Source organism: Oryx dammah, unplaced genomic scaffold, assembly GCF_014754425.2.
Source record: "Oryx dammah isolate SB20612 unplaced genomic scaffold, SCBI_Odam_1.1 HiC_scaffold_8, whole genome shotgun sequence".
NCBI lineage: Eukaryota > Metazoa > Chordata > Mammalia > Artiodactyla > Bovidae > Oryx > Oryx dammah.
Genome location: NW_024070192.1, coordinates 30,555,156 through 30,567,099, shown reverse-complemented (window position 1 = coordinate 30,567,099; position 11,944 = coordinate 30,555,156). Strand labels below are relative to the sequence as shown.

The 11,944-nt window shown below is 42.2% G+C and overlaps 1 non-coding gene across 1 annotated transcript; it reads right to left on the bottom strand.

Annotated features, from left to right (window-relative positions):
* Positions 1–10,186: 10,186 nt before the first annotated feature.
* Positions 10,187–10,259, bottom strand: TRNAC-ACA. The gene has a single exon. It is a non-coding gene; the product is annotated as a tRNA-Cys (tRNA).
* Positions 10,260–11,944: the final 1,685 nt, after the last annotated feature.

Below are 11,944 nucleotides of genomic sequence, written 5' to 3'. Positions count from 1 at the left end.
TGGAGAGTTTTTATCATAAATGGATGTTGAATTTTGTCAAAGGCTTTCTCTGCATCTATTGAGATAATCATATGGCTTTTATTTTTCAATTTGTTAATGTGGTGAATTATATTGATTGATTTGCAGATATTGAAGAATCCTTGCATCCCTGGGATAAAGCCCACTTAATCATGGTGTATGATCTTTTTAACGTGTTGTTGGATTCTGATTGCTAGAATTTTGTTAAGGATTTTTGCATCTATGTTCATCAGTGATATTGGCCTGTAGTTTTCTTTTTTGGTGGCATCTTTGTCAGGTTTTGGTATTAGGGTGATGGTGGCCTCATAGAATGAATTTGGAAGTTTACCTTCCTCTGCAATTTTCTGGAAGAGTTTGAGTAGGATAGGTGTTAGTTCTTATCTAAATTTTTGGTAGAATTAAGCTGTGAAGCCGTCTAGACCTGGGCTTTTGTTTGCTGGAAGATTTCTGATTACAGTTTCAATTTCTGTGCTTGTGATGGGTCTGTTAAGATTTTCTATTTCTTCCTGGTTCAGTTTTGGAAAGTTGTACTTTTCTAAGAATTTGTCCCTTTCTTCCACATTGTCCATTTTATTGGCATATAATTGCTGATAGTAGTCTCTTATGAGACATCTTTTACACTAAAATTATTTGTTGTGTTTCTGAAATTCAACTTTAACTGGGCATCCTACAGTTTACCCGGCAAATCTATCTGACTGACAAAGATTTAAAGTAGAAAAAAAATAATTCCCTAATTGTGCCAAACTTTGTGAATTCAAATTAAGAGCAGAATCTGGCTCAGAAACCATCTTCCATGTGGAGTCCCATGAAGAAAGCCATGACTGTAGGCTTGTCAAGGCTTCCTTAGACGGTATCCTTCAGCTCACCCTGTATGAAGAGTGGATGAGAAGTCAGGAGGCCTGGTCAGCAATGCATGAAAGAGTTCAGTGTGGGTATTATTGTAACAGACTTATGCTGCATGATAAAGCAGATGGCGAAGGCTGTCTCCTGATTGTTCTCTTGAAGCTAGAATATTCTGAGCCTATAGAAGTGTTTCATATTTTTCATAATCTCTACCATCCTCATGCTACAAATACACACACAAACACCCCAAGCTCATTCAGTACACACAAGAACATTTTTTTCATACCTTCAATTAAAGTAAGAAAATACATATTGTCTTGCTAAGAACTCAGTTTCTGCCTTTTCCTTACTTTTGTTTCATGAGTCACTTGACACCTTCAAAAGATAAATTACACTATGTTTTTGCCTAGATACTTCCAGCTCTAAAGGATCTATTACAAACCCAGACTTCCAAATAAAATCAGTGTGCTATTATTAAAAGAGCATTCTGAATTTTCAGTACAAAATGGCAAATGGATACCACACCCATAACTTCTGATTTAAACACCCACGAAGACAAAGAATAAAACATTCAGTACCACCAGCAGCCCAAGACCAAGAAACAAATGAACATGTATCTGGGGAATGAGGCAAAAGAGCTAATTTTTTAAAATTTGCTCAACTTTTTGCATCTGCTAGACATGTTTTGAGAAAAGCTATCTGTGTTTCTCTCTCTGTCTGCCACATTGATTGTCTGCTTTAACCAGGGACCAAGAAACTAGGCAGCTTTTCTTCTCCATCTCAACTGTGTAAAGCTTTGGAAAAGGAAGGACACTGCTCTTTTAAAATCTCAGGATCCCATGGACATCTTTCTACATCCAGAGATCTAATCTCAAAAGGCAATGGGGTAGTGGGTACCACCAGTGCATTCTGGGACTTGACCTTGATAAGGCTGTGCTTGGCATGGCATATTAGGGATGATTTTAAACAGAACTTAGAAAACAACCCAGTCAAAAGATGAGTGGAAGATCTAAACAGACATTTTTCCAAAGAAGACATACAGATGGTCAAGAGGCACATGAAAAGATGCTCAGCATTACTAATTGTTAGAGAAATGAAAAGCAAAACTACAGTAAGATATCATCTCACTCCAGTCTGAATGCCCATCAGCAAAAAAAAAATCTACAAATAGTAGGGAGCACGCTGGTGGCCCAGTGGTTAGGATTCTGGGCTTTCACTGTCATGACCTGAGTTCAATCCCCAATCAAGGAACTGAGATCCCACAAGCCATGTGATGCAGTCAAAAACAAAATAAAAAAAGTCTACAAACAATAAATGCTGGAGAGGGTGTGGAGAAAGGGGAACCTTCCTACACTGTTGGTGGGAATGAAAATCAGTACAGTCACTATGGAAAACAGTATAGAGGTTCCTTAAAACACTAAGAACAGAGCTACCATATGATCCAGCAGTCCCACTCCTGGGCAGGTATCTCAAGAAAACCATAATCTGAAAAAATGTAAGTACCTCAATATTCACTCTATTCATAATAGCCAAGACATGGAAGCAACCTAAAGGCCATCAGCAGGTGGATGAAGATGTGGCACATATATATAATGGACTGTTACTCAGCCACAAAACAAAAAACCACCCAAATAATACCACACGGATCAATCTAGAGACTGTCATACTGAGTGAAGTAAGTCAGACAGAGAAAGAGGAATATTAAATGATACCACTTTTCTCTGGAATCTAAACCATTATACAGATGAAGTTATTTACGAAACAGAAGTAGAGTCATGGATGTAGAAAATAAATTTATGGTCACCAAGGGGGAAATTGGGGGGAGGGATAAACTGGGAGATATTGGGACTGACATATACACATTACTATGTATAAAATAGATGACTAATAAAAAGCTACTGTACAGCACGGGGAACTCTACTCAATACTCTGTAATGACCTCTATGGGAAAAGAATCGGAAAAAGAGTGGATCTATGTATATATGTAACTAATTCACTTTGCTGTACAGCAGAAACTAATGCAACATTGTAAATCAACTATATTATGATAAAAATTAATTAAAAAAAAAACCACTTAGAAAGATTTCCAAACAAACATGCAAAAATACACAATGCAGAAAAATCTGTGGTGCTGTCAAAATCTGAATTGTTGATCAGATTAATTCCAAATACACTTTCACATCTTCTGAATCTGTTTCTTAGGAAACTCTAGCCTTATCTTGACTGTTTCCTATGAATGTTTTCATCTATAACCTTATCTTGTACTGTTGGTGGATACAAAGGTAATTCTTGCAAATTTAGAGTTGATTTTTTCATTTCGTTCATTTGGCCCCTAAGAGAAAGAGCTTCAGTGGAATGTAAGATTTCTCTCCTTTTGACAGAACTCCGCATGTCAAAGTGGAATCAAACTTTTGACCCCAGAATCCAAAAGCGAGGGCAGATGGTAACCAGTTCCGTCCCTGGTAGCTTATGAAAACCAGCTTCTTCTTTGCATTACTTTTGGGAGGTAGGGCATCAAAGAGGATGTTAAGTGGACTCCCGGACAAACGAGTGTGATAGGATGGAGGCCTCGAGGGGCATTTGGTGTTCATTAGCGGGAATTCGGTAGCTGCTTTGTCATTTTTCTTGTTTGTCATAAAAAATAAATAGAGTTTAATAGATGATCTAACCTAGCAGGTTTTGGCAACAAAGTGGACTGTGTCCCGTTATGAGCTTGATGTGTATAATTTAAAGTAAGATGGAACATAAAACCATTTCCAGCATGCACAGGGCGGGTGAGTGACATAGATTTAGGTCCTGATTGTGCAGAAATGAAAACCAGTGCTGTCTTGGATGGGGTATTAAATCATGAATCCTCTTTTATGGAGTTTGTGCTGTAAACAGCATTTTTCAGAATAATTAACCCTGTCATTTTTTACTTAAAAGTTTGTTTTTAAAAATTGGAGTGTTTTATGTAGAAGGCAGAAGCTTAAGTGCCTTAATAGATTGCACGGAGGCCAGAAGAAATTCAAAGGGCAGTTCCTGTTAACTCACGGGTCAGAGGTACCATCTCTTAGCAGAAATGAAGACAGCTCAGCCCACCCAGGGGGAATCCTGTGCTTGGTGGAAAAGACCTGGGCCTGGGGACCTGGGCCTCTTGCCTGGCCAGGCGGTGAAGTGAGTGGCCAGGCCTGCAGGAGCCATGCCTTTAGCAGGACACATTGGATAATTGTCTCCTTTTCCACTGAACAGCATCAGGAATGGATTAACCTCTGTGGTGACTTGGGGGGATCTTATCAGTGAGCTGCTCAGATTTTCTGCCTGGTGGGTGAAGCGACCCGATCATAGTCACCCCCGGGGGATTTTCCTTGAGATCTCTTTCTTGATTTGTTCTCAGATTTGTGACATACGCTTGGTTTTCTTTGTTCTCAAAATACGGAAATTCTCTCCTGGCAAGTTAAAGAAGCCAGTGCTTAGCTGTGTTTCCAAAGCCCCTGAAATTCTCCCCAAGACAAGGACTCAGAAGAGCCTTCCCCTTCTGTCTCCCCAACTTCTTCCTCTGGTCACACATGGAGAGGCCCTTCCTCCTCCTCTGTCTTAAGAAAACCTCCGGGTGATAAATGCCTAGTCAATAATATATCTGGACAATGTTTATAAATGCGCCGTTTTTAAAAAAATTTTACCAAAGTGTAGTTGTTTTACAACGTTGTGTTAGTTTCTGCTGTACAACAAACTAAATCAGCAATAAGTATACATACATTCCCTCTTTTTTGGATTCCCTTCCCATTTAGGTCACCACGGAACACCGAGTAGAGTTCCCTGTGCTGTACACTAGGTTTTCATTTGTTGTCGTTCAGTCACTAAATCGTGTCTGATTCTTTGCAACCCCGTGGACTGCCCCATACCAGCCTCCCCTGTCCTCCACTATCTCTCAGAGTTTGCTCAAAATCATGTCCACTGAGGCTGCGATGCTATCTAACCATCTCATTCTCTATCACCCCCTTCTTTTCCTGCCCTCAATCTTTCCTAGCATCAGGGTCTTTTCCAAAGAGTCGGCTCTTTGCATCAGTTGGCCAAAGTATTAGAGCTTCAGCTTCAGTCCTTCCAACGAATATTCAGGGTTGATTTCCTTTGGGATTGACTGGTTTGATCTCCTTGCAGTCCAAGGAACTTTCAAGAGTCTTCTCCAGCACCATAATTCAAAAGAATCAATTCTTCAGTGCCCAGCCTTGTTCATGGTCCAACTCTCACATCCATACATGACCTCTGGAAAGACCACCGCTTTGACTAGGCTCTCATTAGTTACCTATTTTATACATAGTATCAATAGTGTATATATGTCAATCACAATCTTCCAGTTCATTCCACCTCCCTCTTTCCCCCCTTGGTGTTCATATGTTTGTTCTCAAAAACAAGAAACAAACAAAAAAAGTCAACTAGACCTTCAGAATTCATTCAAAATTCTTTTTAAACACACCTTGTATCAAACTTTGTCTTAAAAAGACATGCCTTGTGTTAGTGTTGATGCAAATATCCTCAAGGTCTTGCAAGAAGAGGTATACCTAGCCAGCCTCATTTGTGCATCAGATCAAAAGACTAGATGACAGGCTGAAGGGTCCCAAAGGGAGGGGCAATCTTGAAAAATGGGACGCCAACATCCCTCTCTTGAGGACTGTGTTTGGGAAACTTCTTATGGCATTTTTTCCCTTTCAGTTTCCGTGATTCTGTCCTGCTTACCTTTCCACATCATAACCCCCATCATTCCATCAGTCAAGCCCAAACATTCATAAAATTTATTTCATCAGGTGTTTATGAATATGACCAGTATTTACTCTCTTACAAATGGTCTCTTATGAAATAGAGAGTTTTTCTTGGGAGTTCAGTGAGCCAGAAGAAAAATCAATATTTGTGCAGGAAAAAAAAAAAAAAAGGCATACATACAAACACTGACCAAACAGCAACATGCACTCTTCCAAAGAAAACTCAGAGGACAAAAATTAGGAAAGTTCGTCCAGGGCCGTCCTCCCAAGCCACTCAGACAATCAGGGGCATCTCTTATCTGACCTGTTGATTGAGAAAAAATAGATTTCACTCAAACTGGGGCTCTGTAACACCTAGAAGGGTGGGAAAGGGTGGAAGGTGGGAGGGATGTTCAAGAGGGAGGGGACATATGTATACTTATGTCTGATTCATGTTGATGTTTGGCAGAAATCAAACCATTATTGTAAAGCAATTATCCTTCAATTAAAAATAAATATTAAACATAAAAAAATAGGCTTTGTCCTTTCCATACAATCTTAATACATTCTTGTGACAGAAACAGTTGTTCTTATTTTATAGGTGAGGCAACCATGGTTTGAGAGGTAGTCATTTGTCCAAGGTCTCATGGCCAGTGAGGGGCAGGGCTGGGACTTCTGCTCAGACCCAAGGCAGCCCCTCACTTTCCACTACAGTAGGGAAGATGCTAAACAGTCATTGTTAGTTAGTTGCTAAGTCATACCACACTCATTTGAGACCCCCTGGACTGTAGCCCACCAGGCTCCTCTGTCCATAGAATTTTTTTCTGGGCAAGAATACTGAAGTGGATTGCCATTTCCTTCTTCAAAGAATCTTTCCGACCCAGAGATTGAGCCCGGTCTCCCGCACTGGTAGATGGGCTCTTTACCACTAAGCCACCTACCTGGGAAGCCCTTAATGCATATTAAATTACTCAGCTCTGCCACTGTATCATGAAAGCAGCCATATGCAATGGCACACACGTGATTGTGACTGTGTTCCAATAATACTTTATTTACAAAATAAAAGGGCTGCTGATGTTTAGTTTAAAAGACAATTGTAAATATGTTTTAGGATCTAAAGGAGGAAGACCAGCTGTCCTCTTTTCTTTTTTTTAATCAGAGTTGTAAGCTTCTTGTTTCTGTTGAAAGAACAGAAAATCTGATGGGGAATAGAGAAAAAGCCAACAGCCCTGCTCTGGGAGGCCAGGACTCTGCCCATATGGGCAGAGGTACCAAGCACAGAGGCAGGTTCCCTTCTGCCTCTCTGTTCTCCCATCACTGTGAAAGTCACTCAGTCATGTCTGACTCTTTGTGACCCCATGGAAGAGTCCATGGAATTCTCCAGGCCAGAATACTGGAGTGGGTCACCTTTCGCTTCTCCAGGGGATCTTCCCAGCCCAGGTCTCCCACATTGCGGTGGATTCTTTACCAGCTGAGCCACCACTAGAGGGACTGTATTACAGGCCTTTGGACAATGTTTTTGATGCTGAGTTTGTGCAATGACTCCAGCACAATCCTAGCCTCACACCATCTCCCTGTCCCACCCTCTAGGTCATCACAGAGCACTGAGCTGTGTTTCCCGTGCTATACAACAGGTTCCTGCTAGCGATCTACTTTACCCGTGGTCGTGTATATATGTCAGACCTACTCTCCCAATTCATTCCACTCTCCCCCTCCCCGAGGCTTCCAGGGTGGTTCCGACGATAAAGAATCTGCCTGCAATGTAGGAGACCTGGGGTTGATTCCTGGATTGAGAAGATCCCCTGGAGAAGTGAAAGGCAACCCACTCCAGTTTTCTTGGCTGGAGAATTCCATGGACAGAGGAGCCTGGTGGGCTACAGTCCATGGGGTTTGGAAAGAAACAGACACGACTTAGGGACTGTATGGCAACAATAAGACACAGAGTGCATCGTTAAGGCAGGGGATTGGCACTGGCCTGCTGAAGTGAAGCCTCAATTTGTTCCTTGTTTCCAACTATGAGGGTCTCCAACACTCTTCCCAGAAAATCGTTGACAAAAATTTCTCTTCATTTCTGTTTCATCTGTGATCCACAGCATGCAAGCTGGATTGATCAGTTACGTGGATGAGGCTCAAAAAGACAATTGAGCCGACCGGGGTGTCCGAATTCCCCCCAGGATTCCTTCAGGAGCTCAGAGGTTGCAGGCAGAAATAATAACTAAATTCTCTCTCGGCCCCTTGGCCCCGTGGCGTTTTTCCATCCTAGCTGGGTAATTTGCCAAAGTAAACTCTGGTGGATGAATGGGGCCTCTCCCCGTCACCCGTCATTTTCCCTGCAGCTTTAGCCCATAACATAATTGTTGGACAGATCACAGAGATCCAGCCCCTCCAAGGAAGAAGTCCGTAACTGAGTCCAGGATCAGCCTGTATTGTTCCAGTTGCACAGTATGTATTGAGTGTGTGCTCTGTCACTCAGTAATGTCTGACTCTCTGCAAGAGAGTAATAGCCCAGTGGGCTCCTCTGTCCATGGAACTTTCCAGGCAAGGATACTGGAGTGGGTTGTCATTTCCTTCTCCAGGGGATCTTCCTGACTCAGGGATCAAACTGGCATCTCTTGTGTCCTGCATTGGCAGGTGGGTTCTTTACCCCTAGAGCCACCTGGATAATACAACCCAACACAGAGCAATCTTCTCATTCCCATCACAGTGTGGGCCTGATATTCCACATGGCTTCCAGTTTCCATGAAGCATCGACTGTGTTTTTTCAATCTTACTAAGGGTTGGAGGGTTGCACAGAAAGGAGTCTCCACCTTTGCTGACTTTTGCTTAATAAATTGATGTGATGCTGTGTAGAACTCTGAAGAGAAGAGAGCTGTCTCTTCTAAATCTATCTGGAGGAAATTGTTCCCCAGGTTCCGATGATACCCAAAAAACTGCCTAATTAGACCCAAATGCAAATAGCCTCCTGAACGTTTGCCATTTGATTTTGCTTCCAAAAATCAATGATTTTACACATGGCATCTCCTGCCTCTGTGGTTATTATGGCTTCCAAGAAATTCTTCAGTGTTTGGTTATGAGTTCCTTGATGTTTATAATAACCTGCTTCTCGCATGTTTTGTCAACAAAACATTGTCTGGGTTTTGAATCTAGAGAATGGGGGTTTTATCAGGGTGAAATCTCCCCAGACAGTCTAATGAAAAACCTTTCCCACCAAATCAAATTTGCCAGATGATTGACTCTATTATTTAAATTTCATGTGGCTTTTGATACATGAGGAAGGGTGCTCTGAGAAACATAAACTTATGATTATTGTATCAGATTTAAATATCCTTGTGCTGAGCAGATGCTGGCTGTTTTCCATCTATTTCCATAACTGCATTTAAAAGGCATTAAGTGTTGTGATCGTGGGTGATTTTTGTTTGGCTCTCGTCATCAACTCGATATATAGTGTCATAAATTTCAAAAATACGTTTTATAGCGTTGCATTTGGGAACGAGAAAGTTATTGTTTGACGTTAGACTCATGGAAAGGATGATGTCGTGTTAATGATAACGACCTTTCAAAGTGTTCCGCCTTCAAGAACATTCCCATCCAAAGCTGTGTGTTTGTCATCTCTCTCTCTCAGCTTGCATCCTTGTTTTAGGAAAGCCATGCATTCGTCTCTGTGACTGTTACGGTCACTGGTCTCATTTTCTCTGAGACTGTCTCATACTCATTTAGAATTCACGAAGCCCAGGAGGCAGAATGACACAGTGTTCAGTCTCACTTTCTTAGCCAGTTTACAGGGGCTTCCATGACCTGCTAGGTGAACACTCCTTTAGTCCTGGGCTCTGAGTAGAAATTCCTGGGTTGGGCTATGAGACTCTGTATCTTCATTATACAGAAACACCAAAGAGAGCTTGAAGTCTTCAAGCCTTTCCACTGTGGTGCCAGTCAGTTCTGTGGAAAGGATAGGGTATCTAGAACAGTTGTTTTTACTAAGGAAGCAACAGACACAGCGCAAAAAGCCCTACTTCCCCTCCCGCCCAAGCCTTAAAAGACCCACAGAAATGGAAACATGCTTTTTTTTCTCTCAGCTCTATATCTAGAATCCACACTTAAAAAACTCACCAAGAATGATTCTTTTAATTTTTGGTGGGAATGTGAAATGGTGTAGCCACTTTGGAAAACACATGGAGATTCCTAAAAAAGCTTAAACATAGAACTACCATAGGATCCAGCCATCCCACCTCTGGGTGTTCATGCAGAGGAAACAAAAAACAGTAACTCAAAAAGACATATGCTCCCGTATGTTCACTGCAGTGTTATTTTTGTTTTGTTTTTAAATTTGTTTATTTTAATTGGAGAATGATTACTTTACAATATTGTGGTGGTTTTTGTCATACATCAACATGAATCGGCCATGGCTGAACACACATGTCCCCCCCACCCCCATCCCTGCAATGTTATTTACACTAGCCGAGAGAGAAGGGAAGGAAGGGAAGGGAAAGTCGCTCAGTCGTGTCCGACTCTTTGCGACCCCATGGACTGTAGCCTACCAGGCTTCTCAGTCCATGGGATTTTCCAGGCAAGAGTACTGGAGTGGGTTGCCATTTCCTTCTCCAGGGGATCTTCCCAACCCAGGGATTGAACCTGGGTCTCCTGCATTGTAGGCAGATGCTTTACCCACTGAGCCACCAGGAAGCAACCTAAATGCAAACCAACTTTTAAGAATTCCTTTTTTTTTTTTTTTTTTTGAGTTTGGGAACAGAATTCAAAAAAAGTGTTTCAGTAAGTAAGCGATAAGTTCCTCAGAGAGTCCTGAGTTAAATCTGAGTCCACCCCACATCCAGAACCTCAATCTTTAGGATCAATAGAATCTGATTTCAGAGTGTGCTCAGTCACCCAGTTGTGTGTGACTCTTCTGCGACCCCACAGACTGTAGCCCACCAGGCTCCTCTTTCCATGGGATTCTCCAGGCAAGAATACCAGAGTGGGTTGCCATTTCCTCCTCCAGGGGATCTTCCTGACCCAAGGAACACATCCACATCTCCTGCACTGGCAGGTGGATTCTTTACTACTGAGCCACCTGGGAAGCCCCTTTGAATTCAGAAGGTAATATTTAAATGATGCTAAATCTCAGATTCTTATTTTGTATATCTGTCATGTGTCTCCCTTGAATGTGGTAAAAACCTCTTAGGAGCTGAGATCAGGTCTTTTCTTTGGGTTCATACATCCCTGATACTCAGGGTGGTGGTACCTGGTATGGGATTGACACTCGGTGAGTAACTGTAGAGGGAGTGAGTAAGCGTGTAGCCTGGGGGACTGACTATTAGCGGCTTAGCAGAGTCACAAATACTGAAGTTCAGGGGCTTGTGAGGAAGACAGAAATTTCAAGCCTAGGTACGTCGGGTCACCCCTGCTCTAGAAAAGATGTGTTGACACCGGGGCTTGGCAGCAGAGCATCGTCAGTCATTGAGGTCAGGGAGTCACCAAGTGCACACTTGAAGGGCTGCTTGGTATTAATACAAAGGCAGCTACTTGTAATGAAGGAGCTGCAAGCAGCCAAACAGAACAAACAGAGAAAATTCACAAAACCAACAAACAAAACCATGTTCCATCCAGCCATTCCCTCCAGGCAGATTCCAGCTTCAGCTCTGGTAAGACCTCTTATATTCTAGTTTGAATTCGCTGCTCCCTGACCTCTCAAATCGATGATTAAAATTAGACAAGTGTCTAATATTTCTTAATATGTGCACATTGTCCTGCCTGTTTAGTTGGATGCATGCATGCTAAGTTGTTTCAGTGGTGTCTGACTCTTTGCAACCCTATGGACTATAGCCCTCCAGGCCCCTCTGTTCCTGGGATTCTCCAGGCAAGAATCCTGGAGTGCGTTGCCATGCCCGCCTCCAGGGGATCTGCCTGACCCAGGTGGCAAAGAGTTGGACATAGCTTAGCAACTGAACAACAACAACACATATTATGTACTAGATTAATTACTTAAGAAATAATCCCTCCTTTTCCAGGAGAATATCAGAAGGATTATCCACCATCACCAAGTGGGACTTATTTCAGGAATGCGGTGCTTCTTGGTCCACACTGGTTCTCTCCCTCAGATCCAGTGGACCCGCCCCACGCTCTTCTCCCCTCAAGAATACCCAGCAGAAAGGACAACTTAGAACAGACATCCTTTGATTCAGCTATTTATATCACTTCATATGAGAGACTCCAGCCATTCCAAGGGCTTTTCGTCTTATTTCCAGCATGCTCTTTCTTTTAGACCACAATAACCCCGGCTTGTTATTTGTCTTTCAAAGGCCTTGGGAGAACCTATTTGATAGCCTCAAGTTTCACAGAGAGTCTTATTTTATTTTATTTTTAATTGGAGG